Below are 23249 nucleotides of genomic sequence, written 5' to 3'. Positions count from 1 at the left end.
GTAAAAGAAAAATAAAAGGAAATGAGTTTAAACTTGCAGTTCTTCAGTCACACTAGCTACATTGTAAAGTGCTCCATAGTCATATGTGGCTCCTGCCTCCTGGATTGGACAGTGCAGAAGATTTTCATTGTTGCTGAAAGTTCTGCTGGAGAGTACTTCTGGAGAGGTGGCATGCTTTCATTAGAAGTTCAGTCATATTCTTCTATTAGAAATATAACTGACAGTTTCAGAAACCATCCACTAGATAAACTATAATGAAAATATATGATTTTATCAGGAACATTATTTTAACAATACTTTTTTTTTTAAATCAGGAAAGTGGCAAATAAAAAAAGAAAGTCTGCTTTTTCATTTCCTTAGTGATTGCCTTGCATCATTTAATGTTAATCTGGGTAATATATTGCTCTTTCAAATCCAGGCAATTTACTCTATTTTTCTTTATTTTCATATTAAGTCAGAGTTTGTTAATTTTGAAACATGGACTAACTGGTATATATTTTCATGGAAGAAAATCTAACTAGTCTTCTAACTATGCTCTATGGTAATAATTATTTGTCTATGAAGAAAAACAGAAAGAATCTCATGGTTATTTTGTATGTATTAGAAAAGAACTTGGAAATTGTTTTGTAAAGTTTCTTTTTAGCTAAATGTGAAGAAGCATTCTTCTGTTACTTGTACTTCTCTCCATTTAGTTTATATTTCCCTATTTAGAAAAGACTTATTTCTCATACTTTTCCCCACTTATTCAGTAAAAGGATTAACTTCTTTTCTTTTTTTTGTTTTCCCATTGTGATAGCCACTTAACAAAAGTCAAGTCAGGAGAAAGGAAACAACTGGGTCAGGAACACAAAACATTAGATGTGAAGCTAAAAATTGATGAAAAACAACATACCAGAGCCAAAGACATAGCAGAGATTAACAAAAAGTCTTGTAAAATAAATAAGGAAATGTTGTAGCATGAGAGACAGTGTCTGTCAGGGCCAGAGAGTAAAGGTTTTGAATCTCTCTTTTTTATCTACAAATAGTTAGACTTTGGAAAAGTTTATTTTATTTATTTATTTATTTATTTTAGTTTCAGTAACTAAATTCTTATTTGTTATAGTTACTGAATAAGTTATTCAGTAACTTATTCTCATTTGAGAATAATGAGCAAAACATATCCATTTTTAAGTGTTATGGATAACACTTGTCACTTAGTAGATAATAGCTATTATTATTATTGTATGTGGAGCTTATGGAAGCAATGGAAGAATTCCTATGGAGAGATTTGTAATGAACTCAGCATATGTATGATGCTGTCTAAAGTGTCCTTTCAGATTTATAAAGCAATGAGTTTCTTTTGGACAATTTGATTATTTAGATAAGGCAATTATCACCAGAAGGTCCATAGAAATTTGAACTTGCAAGTAGGTTGTGAATTACAATGTAATTTGTGTCAAATTCCATGGAATATTTAGAGATTTATAAATATTACAATTTATGTAATTTAGTGGTGGTAAAACGAATATATATGTATATATACACACAGTTGTATACTATAAACATTACATATGCACACATGTCCTGAACTGATTCAAAATGTTTACCTTTCATGGTCATCCTAACTTTGGGTAAGAACCAGAAGTTGTACAGTGCCAGATCCAGTGAATAAGGTGGATGAGGACACACCGTGATGTTTTTATTTGACAGAAATTGCCATACCAGAAGTGTGTGTTTCATGGAGCCTTTCCATTGTGATTACAAAATATGGTGAATGCTGCTGAGTGCAATCAAACAGAAAAGCAGGGATTTAAATACAGGAAGCAGTGTGTCAAACCTCAGTAACAGTGTGTGACAAATTTCAACTTGTTTGGTGTAGCCAGTCGGGTGTGAGCTACAGTTGAGAGAAGGTGTGTTTTAAAATGTGATATAAATCATCCTCCATAATGACAATGCTCCCTGTCACACATTGCTTCTGGTACACAGAAATTTCAATCAAATAAAAACATTATGGTGCATCCTCATTCACCTTATTCACTGGATCTGGCACCGTGAGACTTCTGGCTCTTCCCCAAAGTCATAATGATTCAGGACATCAAGGCAGCCACGACAGCACAACTAAAGACACTCATGAAAGAGGACTTCCATAACTGATTCAAAAGGTGTCAAGGAGGATGGGATAAATGTGTTCAAAGTGAGGGGGGAATATTTTGAGGGGGATTAATGACAATGTGTAGTTTACTGTAATAGATTTATTTTTATATAAACATTAACCAAATTGTTTGGTCACACCTCATATATTCAAGCCCAGGAAGTGCAGAGGGTCCCAACCAAGATGAACCCAAAGAGTCCCACACCAATATACATCATAATTAAAATGTCAAAAGTTAAAGACAAAGGAAGAATCTTTAAAGCAGCAAGAGAAAAGCAGTTAATTACCTACAAGGAGCTCCCATAAGACTGTCAGTTGGTTTCTCAACAGAAACTTTGCAGGGCAGAACAGATTGGCACAAAATATTCAAAATGATGGAAGCAAGGACTTACAACCAAGTTTTTTCTATCCAGCAAAGCTATCATTTAGAATCAAAGGATAGATAAAGAGCTTCCCCTTCAAGAAAAAGCTAAAGGAGTTCATCACCACCAAATCAGTATTACAAGGAATGTTAGAGGGACTTCTTTAAGATTGAAAAATGATAATAAAAATATGAATAAAATGTCAATTACTACATACATATCTATCAACAATTACTTTCAATGTAAATGGATTAAATGATCCAGTAGAAGACACAGAGTTGCTCAATTGATTAAAAAAAACCAGGACTTATACATGTGCTGCCTACAAGACTCTCTTCGAATTAAAAGACATGCACAGACTAAAAGTAGAGATGGAAAAAGATATTTCATGAAAATGGAAACAAAACAAAACAAAAAAGCTTGGGTAACAATATTTATATCAGATAAATACACTTTAAAACAAATAAAACAAATGAGACAAAGAACCTAGTAATTACACTTTTAGGTATTTGTCTGAAGAAACCCAAAATGCTACTTCAAGGGAATGTGTATACATCCATGTGTTCACTGCAGCATTATTTACAATAGCCAAGATATGAAGGCAACCTGGTTGTCCCTGAATGGATGAATGCATAAAGAGGAGGTGGTACATATATACAATGGAATATTACTCAGCCATAAAAAGAAACGAAATCTTGCCACGTGCAACAACATGGATGGACCTAGAAGGTATTGTATTGAGTGTAGTAAGTCAGACACAGAAAGACAAATGTCATATGATTTCACTTATAAGTGGAATCTAAGGAACAACATAAACAAACAAAACAGAAACAAACTCATAGATAAGACAACATTTTGATGGTTACCAGATGGCAGGGAGGTTGGGGGGTGTGGGTGAAAAAGTGAAAGGGATTAAGAAGCACAAATTCGTTTTTACACAGTATCATGGGGATGTAGAGTATAGCATAAGGAATGTGATATATTCACATAATATTGTAATAACTATGTATGGTGTCAAATTGGTACTAGACTAGTCAAGTGAATCACTTTTTAAAATATATAAATGTCTAACCACTATGCTCTATATCTGAAGTTAATATAAAATAATACTGAATGTCAGCTATAATTGAAGAATTAAAAAGGAGGGAAAAGTTATAGTGGAATAAGAGGTTCAAATTTCCAGGTATAAAACGAATAAGTTTTGGGGATGTAATATATAGCATAGGGAATATAGTTAATGATACTATGATATCATGGTTGCTGGACTTATGGTGATCACCTCTTTAGGTATATAAATGTTGAATAACTATGGTGTGTACCTGAACCCAATATAATATTATATGTTTGCTACATTTTAATAAAAATCTTTTTTAAAGTACATATTATATACACTTTACATATGATAGTGTACGCATCTAATAAATTAAATTACTTTCTAAAATTTGTACAAAAATAAATGTGATTAATGGATTATACAGTTGTATAACAATTGTGTAGATAATGAATGTTGGTAACTCCGTGCCCCATGGATTCAGAAAGATCTCTTCAGAACTGTGAGTGTAACCTGAACATTTTTATAGAGATCTATTTAGCCAAATAATTTGAAACATTACTGAAAATTATGAAGCATAAAAAAAAAAGAACCAACAACATAGCTCTGAAGAAAAGTTTAGACAATCACTTGACCAATGCCCAAGGTAATCCTTCTTATGGTAGATTTAAGGCCATGAACGAAATATTCCCATACCGTGAATAAACATACCTTTGCACAGGATTGAAGTATATGGGCACTAAGTCAAGATACGTAAAGAGATATTTTTGAATGTTGGAAACTCAGTTATAGCTGCCATAGTTTAGAAATCCTGCATCCAAAAATGGATTAAAGAAGGGTTCTTTTTGATGGAAGTCATATATTAAAGAGAACATTTCTTAACATTCATTTATGTTCTGAAATTAGGGAAGATAACTTTCACTACTGATGTTAGAATTATCTTTTTAATTCTTAGTGAAGCAAAATACAGAACTCCCATTTCTTTTGATCAGCAATTGGAGATAAATAAAATGATTGACTCTTCCTGAACGAAAGCTTTGAAGAAAGACTCAAGACTTGAGTTGTATCCCCTGAACAACTTCAGTGGAAACGGTTTCTGAGGAGCAGGTTAGAAGCAGGAAGTAGGTCCACCCACTAGTAGTGGCAGGGAAGAAACAACTTGTGTAAGCCTCTGTTCTGCCTGTAAAGTTATCATAAAACTGACTCAATAATGAAAGGAACTGTCATGTGGCTTGTGCTAGGAAGTTCAGGGTGATTACATTTCTGCGGGGTCCAGTGTTAAAGGGTAACGGGGAGAAGCGGGGTCTAAAATAATGCTCATTGGCTCTCCATAAAGTCATATAATGCTGCTGCCTCATCAGTGCAGTCGCCCTGATAACCAAGGATTTTTAATATTTCTGCCCCTAGAGCAAGCAATCTCTCTCACCAATCCTGAAACTATAGGCAGAAGAACAGTGGGAAAAGTTTGCAAATAAACTTTCAAGAAGTCATGTGGTCAAAGTTGCAAATGCTAAAGAAAAGTTCTTCAGCAGTGCAGCGACTTAAGGAAATTAGGTAAATTTGAGCCTTACCATTTTTATATCTACTCTCCTGCTATTGCTATCTATTGATTCCGGTGGCGGGGGTGGGCGGTGTCTTTTGTTAGCTATAGCAGAGGTGTATTTTTGTTGTTGTTGTTGTTTTGTTTTTCTTTTTAATTTTATCTGGTGAGATATATAAACTATGTCAACATCTTAAAATCATGCTTTGAGTTTATTTTTCCTTATTAACTAAGAAAACATTTTATTCAATACAAAAAATGTAGATGACTTGATACCATATAGAAATAGGAGCTTCCAAAAGCTTGTGTATGAATCTGGTCAGAGAATTTAGGCATGACTATGAAGAATTGTACAAATGTCTACATTTCATGGTTACAGTTCTCAGTCTAAAATTAATCAGCTTCTACCTACTGAACTTAGTGATGGTCATAAAGAGGTTGTGATAAGACATTTTGTATCTATTGGAATGTTAGCTCCTTAAAGACAAGATTTCACATATTGCAGTAGTTTATGTCTCTTTACCCGTCTACTATCACCACCTGCACCAGCCTAGCACATTTTGAATAGACCAGTTAGTTAACAAAGAATGAATGACTGACTGGTTTGCTAAGGCTACATAGAGCTGTAGGTGAAACGTCTCAATGGAGGCGGAACTACATAGGATATATAACACATCTAAGAGCTGAAAGATGCATTGGCACTCATTTTATCCAGGCACAAACTCTTTCTTTTGACCAGCATGGTTATTGTTATCTATTTATATTTAATTTGAATATTTTGGGTAGGATATATACTCTCATCTCTAGTTTTACGGAATAATCATTAGTCCCTGTTTGTGCAGATGAGGAAACAGATTTCATGAGGCCTTGAAAGCATGAACTACATTTTAAAATTAGTCTCAAAAGAAGAGATATCCCCAGATACCTTATCTCTCTCCCTCTTAAGGCACTAAGACCCTTACACTCCTAGCACCCCTCATTGTTGAGAGGTTATAATATATATGATAAGTCAATATATTAATACAATTTGTTTAGTGGTCTACATTTCTCAGAAATATTTGTTTTTTTAAAAAAGGCAAAGGAAACAAGGAGAGAGGAGAAGAAGGTGCCCTTAATGAGACCTCAATACATGCCTGACACTGAGAAAAAGTACTTTATAAACAATCAAAATCTTGTGTGAGAAAATGGGATCTTTGAAATGTTAAGTCCAAAGTCATACGGCTAATGAGACATAGATCTAGAATTTGAACAAAACTTGTGCCAGGGTAACATGGGCATGGTTCCCATGATTTGGGTTGGAAACTAGATTATCCCTAGCCACAGTGGCTTAGTACTTTGATATTCCAATTTAAAGAATCTGGGGTATACCTGCATGACTTTCTGATCGTCTTTGATAGGAGCCTTAACACCTAAGATGCGAATTTGATTTTTTTAACTTATTGTGGGCACAATGATATATCTATATATCTATATGTATATATCTATATGTATATCTATATGTATAGATATATAGATATAGAGATATAGATATACATATATACATATATATTGTTTTCTTACTGTCATATTTCATCATAGGTAAAGCAGTATTGTTTAGCAGAAAGAATATCAGCTTTTCAAGTTGGACAAATTTGTTTTTCTCTTATGAAGTAAATTTTACGGTATATGAATTCTCTTTCAATAAAGCTGTTCTTTAAAAAATCATGTTAAAGAGAGAACGTATGATCATGTGCTACCTCTCAGCCATGTGTCCTTATGTCTCTCTGAGGCATAGATTTTTCATCCACATAATTAGAATACTAATGTCTAGCAATACTAGTATCTATAGCTTTAGCGAATGGAATGAGATAACCTCCTGGCCCTTAGTAAATGATACTCCCTTTTCCTTTTCACTGTTTCTTGATGGCTTCTAATAAGAATGTATCTACGGAACATTATGCATGTCATAGAGAGATATGAACAAATGCAATCTCTAGAATATGTCATGGTCTATTTATTTATATCCTCTACACGATAAAAAATGACAAATGGACAAGGAAAATTATGTCAATATATGAGGATCATGAACGATAGATTTTTAGTTTCTTTCCTCAAGAAAAATTTTTATTTGAATAACCTATTTTTACTTTTTTTGCCCAGATACAATGTCTTCGAAATATTATGTATTGATCATTCCGGTATATTTCTCCTTATCCTTGAACATCCTGATTATTTAATTTCCTTATATCTAGTGGCTGCTGAATCAATGACAACAAAGAGGACATCAGTACTACAGGAGAGAGGGGCAAAAAAAAAAGTATGAAAGGAAGCCCCTTTATTATCTTTACTGCTTTCTGTTTTGGTTTCTTGTTTTTCTCAGTATTCTCAGATTTTCCCATGTGGACAAATGAGAAGAGAGGGTGTCATTTATGACTCCAATAATGTATTATTCTATAAATTACCATGATGATAAATAAGAACCTCAGAAAAAAGAAGGGAGCCCATGTATTATAACCTCTGTATTCTGTTTTTGAAAACAGTATCACCATCATCATCATCACCACCATTATGACCATCATCATTCTCATTGTGGGAATCATTTACTGATTTCTTTTTTGTATTAGGCACTAAGATAAGCACATCACATACATTTTCTCATTTAATTCTAAAACACCATTAGCTGAGTACATATATTGTTTCACCTTAGTTAATTTGCATTTGAGGAAATTGAAACTTAGGTTGTTTAAGGAACCCAACCTGAAGGCATGTGTTAAACCAGAACTTGGAGACACATCTGTCTGAATCCAACAATCTGTGTGCTAAGTCTCTTAAACTTATTTTAAATCTTGACAATGCAAACCTGAATTTCATTTCCAACTTTTACTTGTTTATAGATTGGAATGTTTATCCAATGGAGTAATCTGCCCAGGGTCTCAAAGAAAAAAGAGGACATATTGTTTAGATATTAAACACGTAGCTGAGCAAATTTCAAGTGCTCTCACACTACCTATGCAGACGCTCTACCTATATGATGTAATGGAACACATACGGAATTCAAAATCAATTGATGAGCTTTGAGTCCTTAAGCAAATTTTATCTTATTTTGGCTACAGTTTCCTCATCTGTGGAAAAAAGAGATGATGGCCAAGTGATTGTTACAGGTTCATTCTGGGTCAGGGATTGTCTCTTTAGCCTGTTTTTTCCCCTAATAAAAGCTTTATTGAAATATAATTCTCATACCATCAAATTAGCTCATTTAAAGTGCACAGCTTAGTTATTTTTAAAATATATTCACAAAGTTGTGCAACCATCACCACTATCTAATTCTATAACATTTCCATCACCTCATTTCCAGTCACACCCCATTCCTCCCTTCCCTCAGCCCTTGGCAACCACTAGCCTACTTGCTGTCTCTGTGGATTTGCCTTTTCTGGACATTTCATATAAATGGAATCACGCAATCTGTGGTATTTTGTGACTGGCTTTTTTCATTTAGCAAAATGTTTTCAAGGGTCATCTATATTATAGAATGCTCCAGTACTTTATCCTTTCTATTGCCAAGTACATTTGTTTACCCAGCCACCAGTTGATAGATATTTGGGGTCTTTCCACTTTTTGGCTATTAAGAATAAAGCTGCTATGAACATTCATGTACACGTTTCATGTGAACATATGTTTTTATTTCTCTTGAATATATATCTAGGTTTGGAATTGCTGGGTCATATTGGAACCTTATTTTTAACATTTTGAGGAACTGCCAAACTGTTTTTCTTGTAGAGTAGGTCAGCTAGTAAAGAATTCTTGGTTTTCGCTTACCTGAGAATATACCATTTCTTCTTCATTTTTGAAGGATAGTTTTGCTGGACATAGGATTCTTGTATGACATTCTTTTCATTTCACCTTGAATATGTCATCCTACCACCTTCTCACTTATTTATTTATGTTGAGAAGCCAGCTATTAATCTTATTGAATCTTACTTGAAATTAAACTGATTTTTCACCATAAACATTCTTAATTTTATTGAGCTTTGAATCTATAAAATTTCACTGTTGATAAAAAAAAAATTAATCATGGTGTCTGACAGGTTCATAATATAAATTGTAATTAAGATATAAAATTTATCTATCCATTATTGCAGTGATTTTGAATTATTAAGTTGGTTATTTCAAACAAATTCACATGGATGATAGACTCATGCTGTTTGATTCATATTAGTCAACGTTAAACTATAAGCTGAAAAACTTTGAGGAGATGCAATACATTTTAAATGAACTTAAAATCTTACATGTGCTTATAAGACACAAACAAAATTTATAGTGTAATACACAAATAAATAAGAAAAAAGCTTGGTTGAATCATCATCCTCCAACTAATAGGGGTTACTGGCCTTGTTTTCCCATTAGGAGGTACTAGAACTCTGATTTTAAAACTCTGATTGCTATTGCAATTTGGGGTCCATCAGGTTCATGAATCTCATCCCAACACTATTTCAAGGAGTTGTTTAAATACCCTGTATTTTGTAATAATATTAAATATCACTGAAAATCAATGAAATTAATTTACGAGTGATTACTTATGTGGTCAGATTAGAAATAGTGGACAGTAATGTTAACTTCCAACCTCATCTTACTGGTAAGTCTTACCTATGGCTGAGGAAACTGCCTACACGTGGTTCTCTCTGGGGCTTCCTGTACATCTCTGTGTAATTTAATGGTCCTCAACTGTGCCCCACTCTGATCCATCTAGAAAATATTTTTTACCCAAAAGGGTATTTTTTCTTAATCTTAATATTTTATTGTACTCACAGACACTTTCTTCCCACTGCTATCATTACTCATTGTTTGATTTTGACCTACATTTAAACTTTTCCACTTATTAATGTAATCATTTTATCTTTCTGGACTCAGAATTCTCATTTATGAAGTATGAATCATGTGATTATTGTGAGGATTAAATGAGATTGTGTATTAGAACATTTAGCACTTTGTTGGTAATACAACATTATATTTGTATATATTTATTTATCATTTATAATATATACAATAAGTATTTTTGAATATTTTTTTGCCAGTCTCATGTTAAATCCTTTATACATAAACACATACTCCTACTCTGTTTCCCCTACTGTCCTACTTTGTTACAGTCCTATGTACACCTGGCTACTTCAGAGGGCCGTGTAGTGCTGCTACTGGAGATTTCTTCTCTAATTTACTTTCCAATGTAAGTTGCAGTGATCTCTTACCCAGAAATTGTTCCTTTTTTCTAGTTGTCTGACCTGAATTCTAGGATAGAGGCAACACAATTTTTACAGCAGACTCTTGCTTTTTGTAGAAAGAAGCAGATTCCAGAAACAGTTGTTGAGGAATAACTATTACATTTCGTGTTCTTTACATAGCTTATCATACATTATCCACTGAACAAACTTAGGTGAACACATAATCCATTTTGCAAATAGAGGAGTGGAAAGTCAGAGATGGAAACTAACTTGCTCTAAAAATCACACAGTTGAGAGGTCAAAGAAGCATTCATGGGATTTGCTTAGTTCCAAACACTCTATTTCCCCACTACTCTGAGAACTTGTAGGAAGAGTGGAGCACTCAATACTAATGCTCGTGCCTGACTTGGCCTGTAAATTCAATGACTCCAGTGTTTGGTTTTACTTAATAACCTATCTCCAGTGCCTAGGACAGTGCCTGAGACACGGTAGGCCATCTTTGAATGTGGACTGAAAAATTAGTGCCAATGATGAATTTAACATTTCATTCTTTAATTTACCTTTGAAATCTACTTTATAAAATAAGAGCCATCATATATACTTACTCACCAGCTATTGACACGAGTTGTTAATTTTTCACCACCTTTTGCCCTAGGACCTTTGCTTAAAATGAGACAACATTTAAAGAATAACTAATTAATCAAGAAATGTTGTGCATGTGATGTGTAGCAAAAAACAATAAAGATAAAGCTTCATTGAGGTGTTTTATTCTGCCTGATAGAGAAGCACACTTCTAAGTGATTGCCTCTTCTTAGTTAGTCTCATGGTAGATGCAAATTAAAATAACGCATCAGTGATGTTACAAAACAATGGAATACTGAGGACCTGCAAAGTTAGTTGCCAGTAGTGATCTATCCCTTGTTGTGAACACCATGGTTGTAACCATGTCATTCAAAAAGGACACATGGGTGCTGCATTGATTGGAATGGAAAAAGCTAGGAAATTACTATGTATAATGGGTCTTGTAAGAAAGCAGTTACCATGGCAACAATGGCCTCATAAACCGTATTGAATGATAGGGTTTATTTCAGCATAATCACACAGTGTTTTCATGTGTATCCTTCCCTAGGAGACAATGAAACCATATAACATAGCTACACAAAGAAAATTATTTTACTTAGAAAAGATTCCTCTCTTTAATATATGCTAATTGAAGATTGAATATCAGTATTTGATGTAAATTGCCTTTGTAGTTGCCCTTTCAGAGACATTTGGTTAAAGCATTCCAAGTAAAAATCTAAATATAGTCACCTCTGTGATCTGACCGAATACAAATAAAAGAAGAGAGACTGTGATATGAATGTGTAGTGTGCTTTTTCTACAGGATCATTAAATTATAACCTCTGGCTTTTCCAATAAATTAAACTGCTACAACTGCTAATTGAACTGGTATTATGCAATTATTGCTTTTTTGGCTTTCCATTTTTGAGCTTTCCTTAAAGATATTCAAATTTATAGCATTCACTTCAGAATGATCATACAGTGTTTCCTCTCATTAGGTTATTAATAGCAGACTTGACTATTTTAAAACAAATGTTAAAGTGTACCTGTATCTCAGTTTTCATTTTGAAGAGTAAAAAACTTTCTGTTTTCACAGAGTGAATGAACTTCTAAATTCTCAGATTCCAGTCAGCAGGGGCACATTATTCACCAATGACTGTCCGTGGACCATAACCTTATAATTATTCTGCTGAAAGACATTTTTGTCACTTGCTAAGAACAGAATGAATCAAGAGCACATCTCCCTCGGGTGTGTATGTTGTCTGACATCTTGCAATATGTTTTGCCAACAGAAGGAGTCTTTCACAGAAAGGTGAAGCTTTCCTTTTTTAGTGACATTTAACTAAGAATCAAACACATCTCAGTTCTGATTTAGGGGCCTGGGGTATTAACCTCTGCCCTGCCATAGACAATGACATCAAGTAAGCTGCTTTATCACATGTTGATTTCACTACCTAAAAGTGGCCTCTAAGTATGTATTTCCTCTTCCCTCCCCAAGATGATATGTACCATACAATGATATTTATTCTCGTAAAATAGGGTCTGTTAACTTTGACTTTTCTATTGAATTGAATTATTATTACTGTATACTATTAACATGGATCATCATGAACCCCAAGTAAAGACCTATAATTCTGAACTAAAGCAACAAAAATTACTCAGCACCATTTTTGCTGAGTCATCCCAGAGAAAAATCTGTTGGACAATTTTTAAACCAGTAGTGATAAATGCCTGTAGCACCATCTTGAAAAAATGGTATTAAACTTTAATGTCATGGATCCTGTCTCTTAACAGTGTCCAGGATTGAAAGCTCAAGGTAGAACCACAGGGAAGATGGAGTGGCCTTAAACAGGTGAGACAGGACATGTGGTCTTGTGTCCTGAAACAAGCCCACTCCATCACAGCCTGTTCCTTCTCTTCCCATGGAGAGAACACATAAAAAATAGATGTAGAGTTCAGACTCATCTCTGTTTTTGCCTTTATCTCGTGAGACTGCAGTATCAGATTTTAATTTGCACTGTGCTAATCCACTCGCCTCTCATTCAAGCGGCATTTACATTGGCCTGCCCTTACGGAAGTAGCTGGGAGGCTGGCAGGTGGCTCAGGAAGGGCTACAGATGTGCTCCAGGATTTGTTAAACGAACAGCTCTATTCACTGTCTGAGTTCTTCTTTGATTATAAGCCGTCTGTAATTTTCAATCTGTTCTCAGGATTTTGTTTAACACTTCATTCAGCTACAGCAGGACTGTTTGTAACTCTCCATATGTGATAAATTAGGGGTGAAATAAGACACTTTGATATCTCCCCCCAGCTCCACTTCTCACCCTTATTCCTGAAGGACAGGTCTCAAGGTTGGGCACCTTCTCCCAGTCTTGACAGCCATGCAGGCTGCTGAGAACCGCTGCCCTTTCTCTTTGTGCTTAGTTGTCCCCAGACTTTTTAACCATGCCAGCTGTCTCAGTGCTCTGAGTAAGGTGAGACAGAAACAGATCTCTTGAGCAGTGTGCCCCCAAAGACTGGGGGTAGGGGTGGATACTTCATTCACTCTTTCTCCCAAAAGAGAAAATGCAGACTGAATGGATCTCTCTCATCCTTGAGTTGAGGAAGCTTGGGCGAGAATCTGATAAAGATAAAGTGAAATTGCTTCCCTTATACATTTCTCAGAGATTTCATGGTTTTGTGCATCTGTGAGGTGTTGTAAATTCTTAACAGGAATTCTGAGTTCTTATAAAAGCATTTTAGCCCAAATATTGTTGGTTTATCAGTTTTCCTATTGCGGGAAGGGGAGATGATGGCTGAGACTTTTTCTCTTCTGCTGTCTTGATGATGTCACTCCTACTACTTTCTAATTTATTTATTTGTTTACTGATTTCCTCATTTTCACTCTTCACAATACAAACTCCAAGGAAGTGGGAAACTTTTTTCCACTTTTGTATTCTCTTTGTTAGAAGAGGATCTAGCTTGTAATATGTGCTTAATAAATATTGTTGAAAGACGGAGTACACGTATACTCTCTTTGGAAATCATGTTATTTTTGTTGTTATGGAATCCATGTCCTTCTCTTGTTTGAAGAGAGCAGAGAGCTCTGAAAGGAAGATGAAGACTGAAACAAATCCTGAGCCCAGAGGACAAATTAACATGCTGTGATGTTTATGGAACAGGTAAGACAAGTGAACAAAGGTAAGTGAACTAGAGAGAAGGTGAGTAGGGATGTGAAGTAAACTTTCTGTTTCCTCATCTTGGACATGGTTAGCGATAACAGGGTAAAATACTTTCAAAATGAAGTAGCAACAGCAGGTGCAATTCCACTTGGCTTATGGAATGACCCTATTTTGGAGATAGTTTTTTTCAAGTGGGAAGATACAGCCACATTTATCAGTGCTACTGCTTTGATTTTTTGATTACTTAGCTGTTCACTGGCTATAAGGCTCCCATGGGGCTGTGAGGTCACTGAAAGCAAGTGAGACTCTATCAGAATCACACAGAATCTCACAGCACTCAATTTTCACAAAGTATGTACTCAGGCAACCTCTGTGGTCATTTGTGTTGATTTAACATGTTCTTACATCATCTGTGTAGTTATCCTGACAATATATTTGACCTGAGTCTCTTATTAACTAAATAATCAGAAGTGTTCAAATTGTGAGAAATTCTGTAAAACTGCTGCCTTGTATTCTTCAAAATATCAATATCATGAAAAACAAAAAATCCTGGACACCGTTAGATTAAAGGAGATTAAAGAGACATGGTATCTAAAGGTAATCACGGGGATAATCTTTGGTTGGATTCTTGATTGAAAGAAAAAGCAGCCATAATGTCATTATTTGGCTAATTAGAGAAATTTGAATAGGGGAAATTAGCACATGAAGTAATATTGTTATATTTATATTACATTTCTTCAGTGTGATGATTACACTGTATTTTATTAAGGAAAATCTCCTACCAAATATTTAGGTGTAAAGTTTCATGTATCAGTATGTCTTCAAATAACTCAAAACTTCTATTTAGAGCTAAATGGACAAAGAGAGAGTAGCAAATGACAAAATATGATGAATTTTGGTGAATAATATGGATAGTCATTGTAATTTTTGCAATATTTCCATATTGGCAATTATTTAATTAAAAATTTGGATGGAAAAGTAAATACATATTTTAAAAAATGTGTTTTGGAGGTATTATTTGTTTCTTTTTGGAAGGGAGAAAACAGGATTCACTGTATTTTGTAAGCAGATGGTACTGAAAGCTTGAAAATCTCCTTCCAAATATAGTAAATTTCAAGCAAATATTTGATAACTTGATTATTTAAAGGCATTTTGAAATATGGGGGAATGTGTCATATTTAGCAATAGAACAAGAAGTTTCTGTTTCCTTGGAATTTGTAGGATATACTTTGGGGATTATAATTTTTATTAAGAACGTAACACATAAGGGATCAATAATGTTTTGAACAAATACATTATGCAGGTTTTCTATCAGTAGAGGAGATTTTCCTGATGATTAAAGACCATTGAAATTGCTATAGGAATATATTTAGATTTATATTAAATGTTTCCATTTAATATATATAAACATGAGTCATATTTCCCGGAGTTTCACTTAACATATTTAGGTCACTAGAAAGATATATTTTTTAATAGAGATTCCTTCAATAGAGTACATATATCCCTTTCTTAATATAAATTCCTCAAATGAAGGTATGCAGATTAAAGAGGTGTTTCATTTTTGCAAAGGCCAGCTCTCAGAAAGGACGTATTGAAGGACACAGTCTCACAGCCAGGCTATGAGTTCTTTGAGGTCTGGAACTTACTATTTTTTCTTTTTTTCCCAGAGGTTTGGGAAGGGCCCACCACAGAAAAAGTACTTAATAAATGTTGGGTGATTAACCTTGAAATCAGTATTATTTTAATTGTTACCTTTTATGATTTAATAGAGATTAAATACAAATAATAAAAAGAAATACTAAGATGTGAATGCAGACAATTTCCTGTAAAATATGAATATACTTTCAAAGTCACTTAGGATATATCATTGAGAATATAGCAACCCGAAAACAGAACGTTCATGAAGATGCTCTGGTAGAATGTTAATTTGTCTCTTGTTTAATTTATCTACTCAAAAAATCTTCATTAAATACCCACTACATGCCGGTACTATTAAAATTTCTGGGAATTAAGCAGGACATGGAAAAGATAAGATCCATGTCCTTATAAAGGATTAAACAATGCACGAATTAAATAAAAGATGTTTCGGTTGGTGATGTTTTCTTGGGAGAAGAGTAGGAAGCACCTGGATGGGTGTGGAGGAGAGTGAGGGTGGTCACAATTTTTAATAGAGTTATCAGTAAGTTCTCATGGAAAAAAAAAAAAAAAAGAGAGAGAGAGAGATTTCAACTGAAACCTGAAGGTAGTAAAATGGGAGCCATGACGATACCAGGAAGAGTATTCCAAGCAGCAAAACAGCACACGTAAAGGCCCTGTGGTAGATGTGTGACTGCCTTGTTAGAGGGAAGAGAAGGAGGCTACTGAGCCTTGAGCAGAATGACCCACAAGAGACTACAGAGTCCCCCTTATGTGCGGTTTTACTTTACACATGATGTTACTTAACCGTGGTCACCCATGGTCTGAAAATACTAAACGAAAATCTCCAGAAATAAAGAATTCACAAGTTTCAAATTGTGTACCATTCTGAGTAGTATTATGAAATCTCATTCCATCCTGTGCCTTCCTGCCTGGGACTTGCAACATCCAGCATTTGCACTCTGCGTACACACTGTTTGTTAGTCCCTTAGTAGCTATCTCGGCTCTCAAACTAACTGTCCTGGTATTGCAGCACTTGTGTTCAAGTAACACTTGTTTTACTATTAATGGCCCCAAAGCTTAATTGTAGTGATGCTGACAATTCAGATATGCCTAGGAGAAGCTGTAAAGTACTCCCTTTAAGTGAAAAGTTATGTACTTATAGGAAATAACATAGTATACGTTATATAGGGTTTGGCACTATCCATAGTTTCAGGCAACCACGGGGGGTGAGGGGACATCTTGAAATATATCCCTGTCTATAAGGGAGGGATTAAGTAATAAGAGATAGTGTTAAGGAGATACTTGGGTGGGGTGGGGGAAGGAGGTTGGGTAATTCATATAGGGCCTTAGATAAGACTACTGTAGGAATCTGGCTTTGAATTCGTATGTGAATTCTCAGTTTAAATACAAAATTGATTACAATGCCTTCTCATTATTTTAATACATTTCACTTCAAAGGAGTGATAGTAATCTACAAAACTATGGATATTGAACAGCGGGTAAAGAACAAAGTCTTTCATAATAAATTTAAATAAGTTCAATTTTTTCCATTGACAAATATTTTTATGACAAACTTGATTTCAAAGCAATGTCTGTTTCTATGTAAATTAAATAATAACATTATTTTTAAAAGTTTCCATTTCTTTCAAGTTATTTTCAGTATAATTAACAATTTTGTGCCAAAAGATTAAATGAGATTCTCTTATAGTTATGATGTGCTTAGGAATGTCAGTATGCAAAGAATCACACATGAAACTGTACACAAAACCATAGAAGTTAATGTTTTCAGAACTTTCAAGAACTAATTTTACTCCAATAATTATCATAGTGGTTAAAATATCCCTTGCTTCAATAATTCACACGACTCATTTAAAGTTGTGATTCATTTCTACTTGCACTATTTGTGTGGAGAATAGTAATCTTGTATTAGTCTTTTAATTTTGTTAGATTTTACGTATAAATTTCACTCATCATTCCTTATTTCATTTATTTGTACAGATTCCATTTATCATGCTTAAATGATCTAGTAGTCTTCCTATGCTATTGATTTTTTAATTATTGTTTATTTATTCATAGTTTTTTTTCCGTTCTCGCTCCTATATGATTTCTAATTTTATTATTTATTTGTAGTTATAATTTTATTAATCCTTTCCCTTCTGTTTTCCTTTATTTTGTTTGCCTTTTACTAACTTTGTGAATCAGTTTAAATAATTTTTGGTCACTCTTGTTTACTAATATACATGTATAGAACTTTGAACCTTTCAATGAAAGTATTGTTTTAGTTATGTTTTATTGGTTTGGGTATTTCTATTATTATTGCATTCTGAAATTTTGCTCCATATTTCCTCTTTGAACCAAGATTTGTGTAAGAAAGATTTTTTAAATTCCTATTGGAAGAGACATTTTATGATTTCGTCAATAGTTTTTTGTTTTCTTGACTTTTATAGGAAGTATATTCTGGGCTGCTTTGACTTTTTAAAAAATGTATTTAGATTTTCTTTGTGGCTCATTATAAGGCCACTTTTCATGAGATTTCTGTGTGCAGCATAGATTTGGGGTTTGTTTCATTATCAGACTTAAAGATCTAGTTTTAGCTTAACAGGAGAGTTAAGCTATTTATATTTATTAACATGGATCATATTTAGCCTTTTATATTTTTTATGCTTTGTCTATTACAGTTATTAAAATAATTTTGCTTTGTGTTCTATTTCTTTGCTCTGTATTTATGTGTGTGTTTGTGTTTTCCTCTGTTTTGAAGGATTTTTATTCTGTTTTGAAAGGTTTGATTCTTTTTATTCTTCTTCTTAATAATTATACTTTCCTCTGAGATGTCAAGTTTTTAAAGATAATCTCTATTACTTCCCTATTATGAACAATGTTAAAATAGCATATTTCTTTCTCATCCTTTTTCCTTTCTCTCTCTTACCACCCTATTTTGGTAAAATTGTTTTCTTAGTCTTTGACTGTTTGTTTTTTCCTATTGTTGTTTGCTTTGGGGCTCAAATTATATTTATGTTTCATTTTCTTTGTCAATCTTTTACATTTTCTTTGCCAATCTTTTCTTTCTAAATATTTTACTTTTTTTCCTTTCATTTATTATTTTAATGTCTAGATTCAGTGTCCCTTATTGTGTTTTCCATAAAATGTATTCTCCTTTGTGTTCTTGCAATATCAACTCTATCTTTATTATGCTTTTTTTCCCCTCCTATTTCTTTCTCCTTAGACTACCTGCTCGCATTTCATCTCCCCCTATTATCTTGACACCATTTTCTGGCATTCTTGTATTTCTGCTCTGTAATCTTTTCCAATAAACATCATTAATTCATTGAAATGTTTTAATTCTCTGCAAAATATTTGGCCATCAATTTTTAACTGTTCCATGGCAGTAAATTTTCATCAATTGCTAATATTTCTGCTGTCTTCCATTTTTTCCCCCTTGGGTATGAATTTTAGATGTGTCGGATGATGTTTTTAAATTCACCATTGAATGAGTTGCATTTCCTAATATCAGCCACAAATAAGGGATCCTGTGTAGGTTAAGGCACCAGTGTTGCCATTCAAATTTCACAGTGTAAAGGCCTCCATGATCTGTGAGAGTCAGATGGCTTCCTACAGAAGTGGCTCTCTTGGTAAATTCTTCACGCAGCCCTGCTTCTTTTGCTTTGGGTAAAAGCTGTGTCTAGAAGACATCTTCCAATCCCACTGACACATTGGTTCTTTCCCTCATTCCTGCAAAGAATAGATATGACTTCGTAGGGTAAGCTCTTCACTTTCAAGAAATATGTTTTCCTCTGGCACATGCTGAGATCTGCTGCCTGGAGCTATTATTGTCCACAATATTTTTCCCTTTCTTCCTCCTGAATCACTTCCGTCCATCTTACCTGCTTTTGCAAACCTTCCCACAAATTTTTGAGTCTAAATATTTTATCCTTCTCTTAGCTTTGCTGAATATTTGGTTTGTGGCTTTAAATAAATTCTGTCTCTTTTTATGCAGATTCTGGGAGGAGGAGTAGAAAGAAAGATAGTGACGTATTTTATCTGTAGCCTCCTTATATTGATTAAACATAGAGCTTATGGTTTGAATTCCTTAAAAATTATACTTTGACTTCTTGAAAATCATCCTCACATTTTGGTTGGGGAAATATATCTTACAGTTTAAAAACACACACACATCATATATATATATATATTTTTTTTTAATTTAAATTAATTAGTTTATTTTTTTTTCCTACCATGAGATTCTGTTTTGGGAAGTAGAAAGTGACTTTTTTTCACTAAAGCTTCATATATGCTCATGGCTTCTACCATTTATCAGTGCATGATGATAGAAATTTGGCATATCAAGTTATAAAAATATTTACTTCCTTGCCCTGGGCCACAGAATTGATCTGATTTTACCAGCTGTCAATATTAGCAATATAAGATTAGAATAGACTGTGTGATAATCTGAGTCATGCCTACCTGAGAATGTGAGAGTTAAATAACTTCAAATTCAGTCTAGAATTCAGCAGAAGAACCAACTTCCAGTATCTAATTTTCATGCTCAGAAAAGGCAGATTTCAAATTATTATAAACAACATTGAAGGAGAATATATATATATATATATATATATATATATATATATATTTAAAAAAAGGATATAATAAAGAGAAATAAACTGTGTCACATTCAGAGAACAGAGTATTATTCAACACTGAAAGGAAATGAGCTATCAAGCCATGAAAAGATATGGAGGAAACTTAAATGTCTATGGCTATTATAAAGAAGCCAATCTGAAAAGGTTACATACTGCATGACTCCAAATATATGGCATCGTGGGAAAGGCAAAACAGTGCGGACAGTGAAAAAAATCAGTGGTTTCCAGGGGTGGTTTTCGGGGAGACAGTTGAATAGGCATAGCATAGAGTATTTGTAGGGCAGTGAAAATGTTCTATATGATACTATAATAATGGATACATATCATCATACATTTGACCAAACCCACAGAATATACAATACCACAAGTGAACCCTAAGTTAAATTATGGACTGTTTGATTATCATGTGTCAGTGTGGGTGCATCAATCGTAAACAATGTACCATTCTGGTACTCTGAAAAAGTAGTCTTTAATTTAAAAAAAGAAATGAAGAAGAAGAAGAAAAGAAAACCAATAAGAAATAAGTCAGAGTGTTCAGCAGATACTGTTGTGTGTTGATCCAAGGGAAGTAAACATGGGAGTAGTTCTGGGTGCCTGGGCTCTATAGGCAGATGTCCTTGGACTAAGGAAACTAAGATATGGCGATGTAATTAATAAGTTATAATGAATTCTGATTTCATCTGAGATAGTACTTTAGTGCTTATATTGAATTCAAGAAATATCACATTTCTTGTTTTTAGTGGTAAAACAAAACTACACAAGGATACAAAATTTTATATATTTTAAAAGTACAATATGGTGGACACTGAATATTATCCCTAAAACACAAATTATCTACAAAATACTGACTTAATCACTTAAAACCATCACGATTGAAGCTTGAAAAGCCACTTGAAATATTGTGGTGCTTAAACACCATCAAAACCATTTATGACTACAACTGTACTACAATTGTGTTTAAAGCACTCCTTGTAATAGAAACAGCAACTCATCAGCAGAGAAAAATGTTGAGAGAAATGCTATAAGTGTGCCAGCAAAAACATCTGTTAAACTCATAATTTTATGTGAGACAATTCAGCTGTATGGGATTAAAGTAATTTTTCATTAATATCCTTTAATAAACTGTCAATGGATTATACCACAAGTCACATAGAAATATTGTCTCTTACTGAAATAAGCATAATGGCTTTTTAAATTCAAAAGTATATTTAAATGCATTACTTCAGTCTTTTAATAATTAGAAGACAATTTATAAACAATCTTGGTGGTTTTACCTTTAAACTTAACAATGTTTTTAAAAATTTATTTTTTCAGTTACAGTTGACATTCAATATTATTCTATATTAGTTTCAGGTGTACAGCATAGTGGTTAGACATTTACATAATTTATGCAGTGATCCCAAAGAAGTGTTACTAGGCGTCCCCAGAATCTCCCTCAGTTTTCTTATTGTCCTTGATGGTGTCTGTTTCCTGGACCCCTTTGGGTCTTGTCTGGTCCTCCTCAAGTTGATACTACAAAGTTCTACTGACTAAGGCAGAGAGTGCGAGGGCAGAGCTTTCTCCTATTGTGATTTACTCTGAGACATTCCCACCCTCTCTCCCTTACCCTTCAATCCCCTTAAAGAGACAGATACCACTTACTGAAGATCAAAATCTAACTTTTTTTTTTAAAAGTGGCTCTAGCTGCACACAGAAAGTGCAAAACTTATATTTTTCTTCTTTTATATAAAAATACCACCCAAGTAGCCACTGAATTCCAGGGAAGGGGCTTGGAGGGCTGTTTATTTTAGAGCTAACAAATAGTAAAAGAGCCCTTTCAGGAATTTTTGCTTAAAGGCAAATTTCTTTCAGGTTTTATAAAACATATTAATTCAGCGTCAAGCAAAAAGATGAAGGGTATGCATTTCTATCAAGAATACTCATGAGGTCCTTGTTAGGTTTTGAGGCTTGACACATGCTTTCCTTAATAGCATCTTTCAACCCTGGGTCTTTAATCACTGTGTGGTTATTGTCACCTGGCAGGTATACTTATTATCTTCCTTTTGCATCTAGAAAACCTGAGACACATGGGTTTCTTCCCTGGAGCTGCATTAATTTTTAATCTGTAAAAATAGCTAGTATTTACTGGCTACTTTACATTCTTTGTGTCAAAAGAAACCAAGGTTTGTCCCTCACCTCTAACACCCAAAATTATCGTTCTTATTCCTAATTTCCAAGTAGTGTCATCATTACAACGTGATCTCTAAAAATCTTTATGGAAAGGGCTTTTACATTTTTTTTTGAAAGTACATATTTAGTCACACTGAATGCAACATGCATTTAAATTCATTTTATATTCCTGCAGAATGCTTATATTTTAATAGAATGTAAGAATATGGATTTCAGGACCAAAGAAATGTGTTCTATTTATTATTATTGCACTTCTTCCCTGTTTCTTTAAATATTTCCTTTTCCTCTATTTTGAGACTATTGATCAATGCTTAATTTTTTTTCTCCTTTATATATCCCCCACCCAACCAAGCTCTGAAAGAACATCTGCAGCTGCCAGGAGACAGTGTTAAGGATGGGCTGAGCGCCACTGCTCAAACCTCACTCAGATTCACTTCTCCATCTTCCTTACTTTCTTCCCTTTCAAGTCACTTGGACTATGGCCACATGTCACACTTAGTGAGAGGCAAAATTGTGATAAGTGGTCCTCAGCCAGTTCACCCAAGGGCTGTGGCAGTCCCAACTCTACCAGTGGGCATTGAGCCCATGAAATGGGTCAGTGGCACTTGTATCTCTTATGCAACTAATGTGAGACTCAAAAACACAGTAAATTCTACATATTAGTACATAAGAGAGATAAAAAAAACTTGAGATTGAGTCTAATCTATAATAAATCTATGATTTTCTAAGAAAAGCAATTGCCAAAATTGATTCAAGAGAGCAAGTGTTTGCAGATTATATGAATGTCTATCGTAAAAACTAGGA

Source organism: Rhinolophus sinicus, linkage group LG07 (assembly GCF_036562045.2).
Source record: "Rhinolophus sinicus isolate RSC01 linkage group LG07, ASM3656204v1, whole genome shotgun sequence".
NCBI classification, from domain to species: Eukaryota; Metazoa; Chordata; class Mammalia; order Chiroptera; family Rhinolophidae; genus Rhinolophus; species Rhinolophus sinicus.
The sequence above is the reverse complement of the archived record's forward strand: the minus strand, read 5'-3'. Positions refer to the sequence as shown.